The following is a 5,073-nucleotide window of genomic DNA, read 5'->3' on the forward strand; positions in this document are numbered from 1 at the left end:
AATCCTGATGCGTTTGATGACGATATAATCTCTAAACTAAAGGACATGTTAGATCGACATAACTCTCTTGCAAAAGCATTCAGGATGGCTAGAGACAGGTTTGCCCACACTGGGTGCAAAAATATCAAGCTCAGATTAATCGGAAGAAGAGCGAAAGATGGAAGAACATATAACCTCCCCACTACATCTGAAGTGGCCGCTCTTATAGTCGGAGATATCGGATGTGCACCTGATGAGAGAGATATTGTTGTCCAAACACAGACGGGCTCACTGCAGAGGATAAATGAATTGCATCCGTCCTATCTTGCACTTCAATATCCTTTGCTCTTTCCTTATGGCGAGGATGGATACTCATGTGATATTCTTCATTCAGATGCTTATGAAGCCAATACCAAGAAGCGATTCAGGCTTACAATGCGCGAATTCTTTGCCTTTAGAATCATGGAAAGAAACGTTGAACGTGGCTGCACTTTATTAGTTGCAAGGAGGTTATTCCAACAATTTTTAGTCGATGCTTACACAATGATTGAGACTGAGAGGCTAAATTTCATTCGTCGAAATCAACAAGTTCTTCGGGCAGACAAGTACATAACCTTAAGAGAATCAGTTGCTAATGGACACACAAACCCCTCTACTAGAGGGCGTCGTATAGTACTACCTTCATCTTTTACTGGGGGTGCCAGATACATGATTCAGAATTACCAAGACGCGATGGCCACTTGTAGGGAATTTGGTTATCCCGATTTGTTTATAACATTCACTTGCAACCCAAAATGGCCAGAAGTCACTAGATACGCTAAGAGAATTGGTGTGCGACCAGAAGATAGACCAGATATCCTTTGTAGAGTGTTTAAGATCAAGCTTGACCAACTGATAAGAGACTTGAAAAAGGGAAAGTTGTTCGGACGCGTACAGTCAGGTTAGCATCTAATGAAAACAACTTAACTTTTTAAAAACTTATTTGCTAATAGATTTTTTAACTAATAGTAACCAACAGAAAAGACTACTGAAAGTATGCTGGCAAGCTATGTAACGGTAAATTAACAATTTTCTTTATTTCATGCAGTTATGTATACAGTAGAGTTCTAAAAGCGCGGTTTGCCTCATGTTCACATATTATTATTCTTGCACCGAGAAGATAAGTTCCCTAATGCTGGTCATATTGATAAAATCATTTCTGCCGAGATACCTGACAAAGAAAAAAATCCGCAGTTGTATCAAGTTGTAACAGAGCTTATGCTACATGGACCATGTGGAGCTGGTAGCAACACATCCCCCTGTATGGAACATGGAAAATGCTCAAAGCATTTTCCAAAAAAATTTGTTGAAAACACAACTGTAGATGAGTCAGGTTATCCAGTTTACAGAAGAAGAGACAACGGGGTAAAGGTTGTCAAAGGTGAGGTTGAACTTGACAATAGATATGTAGTTCCATACAACCCAAAGTTGCTCTTAAAATATCATGCACACATCAATGTCGAATGGTGCAATCAATCTCGATCTATCAAGTATTTATTTAAATATATAAATAAGGGATATGATCGGGTTACCGCATCAGTCTCGGCTGATGATACCGATGAACAAGATGAAATCAAGATGTATTATGATTGTCGATATGTCTCTGCATGTGAAGCGGCCTGGAGGATTTTTGGGTTTGATATACATTACAGAACACCTTCAGTAGAAAGATTGAATTTCCATCTTCCTGGAGAACAAAGTGTGGTATCAACGAGTCCGAGTCACTTGATGTTGTGTTGACAAGCGGATGTGATGAGACGATGTTTCTCGCATGGATGGAGTGCAACAAAACCAATGATGAGGCTAGAAAATTGACTTATCCGATTTCCCAAAAAATTCGTTTGGAATAGGGAATTGCGTGAGTGGACTCCCCGTCAAAAGGTTATGCCATTGGCGGGATTTATCATGCTTCTCCGTGTTCGGGTGAAAGGTATTATTTGAGGACTTTACTAAATCATGTAAGAGGTCCAAAATGTTACGAGGATATCCGAACCCATTGATAAGGTCATTTGCCCCACTTTTAAGGAAGCGTGTTACATGCGAGGATTACTTGACGATGATAACGAGTACATTGACGGCATAAAGGAGGCAAGTCAGTGGGGAACGGCATATTATCTTAGAAACCTATTTGCAATGTTATTAATATCCTGTAGCATATCAAGACCCGGAAGAAGTGTGGGAAAAAACATGGGACCTTTTGTCCGACGACATTCTACACAAGCAGAGAAGATTTTTCCGAATTCCAGGTAATAGTTCAATTATAATATAAAATTATCACATAGTAACGATATTTTTACAATATAACTGTTGTAGTTATTTATAATTCCTATTTGAGTTACTCTTACATTTGATGTATTACTCTTAACAGATTTGCATCTTAGTGATGAGGAAATAAGGAATTACGCCTTGGCGAAATTGAGACTATCCTACGAAAAAATGGAAGCGACCTCAAAAGTTTTCATCAATGAATGTCCTGGACGAAATTCGATGAGAGATAGTGGTAATAGGCTGCTGGCGGAGAACCGCTCATATGACAGCTAAATTAGTCAAGAACACGCGACTCTACTTCCACGCCTAACAGATGAACAAAGAACGGTGTATGATGATATCATGACCGCCATTAACGATGGAAAGGGAGGTGTTTTCTTTCTTTATGGTTGTGGAGGTACTGGGAAAACATTTTTATGGAGGACCTTATGTTCTGCCATTCGCTCCAGAGGCGAGATTGTTCTCCCGGTTGCGTCAAGTGGTATTGCTTCATTACTACTACCAAACGGAAGTACTGCACACTCCAGGTTTGGCATTCCTCTTAATCCTACCGAGGATTCATTTTGCAGTCGTATCACACCCGATTCTGATCTAACCGGACTACTTATGAAGACCAAACTTATAATTTGGGATGAAGCTCCCATGACTCAGAAATATTGTTTTGAAGCACTGGACAGGAGTTTGAGGGATGTTATGCGTTTCTCTGATACTGAATACGCAGACAAACCATTTGGTGGTAAGGTGGTCGTTTTTGGGGGTGACTTTCGACAAATTTTGCCAGTCGTACCCAAAGGTAGTAGACAAGATATTGTGGGCGCTGCAATTAACTCATCCTATCTATGGCATTCATGCAAGGTTTTAAAACTCACAAAAAACATGCGACTTCAATCGGAGAGCTCAAGTTCCAATGCAAATGAGTTAAAAGAATTTTCGTTGGCTCTTGAAAGTTGGTGATGGAAATCTTGGGGAGCCTAACGACGGTGAAGCTACTATACCAATTGATGATGACCTGCTGATAAAGGATACAGGCAATCCTATTGAGGCAATTGTCGAGAACACCTATCCTCTCATCCATGAAAACATGTGGGAACCTAAGTATTTCCAAGAGAGGGCAATTCTAGCTCCTACAAATGAAATTGTCGAGAAGGTTAATGAACATGTGCTATCATTGATGCCCGGAGAAGTGAGAGAGTACTTGAGTTCAGATAGTATAAGCAAAGCCGAAAATGCGGGTAATTACGGAGATGTATACTCAACCGAGTTCTTGAACTCTATAAGATGCTCTGGTCTCCCAAATCATCAAATAACGTTGAAGATAGGTGCACCAATAATGCTCATGAGAAACCTTGATCAGGCTGCTGGTTTGTGCAATGGTACCAGATTATTGGTAAACCGACTAGGAGACCACGTCATTCAAGCCACCATTATATCTGGGAAAAACGTTGGAGAGAAGGTTCTAATTCCTAGGATGATTTTAAGCCCGTCAGATACCAATACGTTACCCATCAAATTCCAGCGGAGACAATTTCCAGTTATGGTGTGTTATGCAATGACTATAAACAAGAGCCAAGGCCAGTCACTTTCACAAGTGGGTTTGTATCTACCGAGGCCTGTTTTTAGTCACGGTCAACTTTATGTCGCCTTATCTAGGGTCACAAGCAAAAAAGGACTCAAAATTTTGATATGTGACCAAGACCGTCGTACGCATAACACTACTGAAAATGTAGTGTACAAAGAAGCGTTTCGGAACTTATAGGGTCATCGAAGAGGAAACGTGTAATCGAATAATAATTCTACTTTAGTCTTTTAATTCCTATTCCTCAATTAAATTTCGTTTTCACTTGACACAATTGGATTTTTATTGGTAGAAACTAGCTATTATAAGTTATCATGAAGTAGTTCTTTTGTGTTCATTTAGGAGGTTTTGCAATACAGACCACATTTGCTTTTTCGATCTCTATGAACGCTAAGTCATAACCAGTTTGCACAAACAAGCACTATTAATAAAATTACTTAGCATATATAATAAATTATAAAAATTCAGTATAACTAATAATAAGTGAATATTAATATAAGTTAACCATCATTAAACGTAGCAAGTAGATTCAAGAATGAAGAAACAACTTAATCCCATTTTATACTTCAATTATAAAATGAAGATACCACATGTAAATTAAATAAAATAAAAAATGGGCATTAAAATACTTCAATATAAAACATGACAACAAGATTAGAACGATTGTTTCATCATAACCATATTTGATGTCGTCTTTACTCATCTGTAAACACCAATTATAAAATTACAAATCCATTGCTAAAATTTTGGGATATAGATTAATCACATATCTAAATTAATCAAGTTAAATGTAGCCCATGGATTATTTTCACATGTTAAAAGAAAACTCGAACAGTCTGATTATTCACACACATATATATAAAAGCAATTAAAAACTTGAAGTAATTTTACCTGGCACATTGGATACGACGGACCATCTGTCATTGAACCAGATCCTTGATCTTCATCATTCTATTCGCATAGGTAGGATTTTGGTGCTGTATGAATTATGAGTAAATATCTTACTTTTTTCAGTGAACTTAGATCAAAGGAACTCAGATTTGAGATTACTTGTAGATGAACGCGATTCTTTTTAAATTAGGGAGAATCATGAAGTGATGAAAACGATTTTATTTGAGACTATTTAGTGAAATTCATGAAGTAAGGTATCAATGGCGTTGGGGTTGGTATTTGGCAAATTCCCAGATAATAGCTGCCGATAATGGAAGATG

General features: G+C 38.1%; 1 pseudogene; it reads left to right on the forward strand.

Moving 5' to 3' along the window:
• Window positions 1-4,055, forward strand: LOC141630785 (uncharacterized; annotated as a pseudogene).
• The last annotated feature ends 1,018 nt before the right edge of the window (window positions 4,056-5,073 follow it).

Source organism: Silene latifolia, chromosome Y (assembly GCF_048544455.1).
Source record: "Silene latifolia isolate original U9 population chromosome Y, ASM4854445v1, whole genome shotgun sequence".
Classification (NCBI taxonomy): domain Eukaryota; kingdom Viridiplantae; phylum Streptophyta; class Magnoliopsida; order Caryophyllales; family Caryophyllaceae; genus Silene; species Silene latifolia.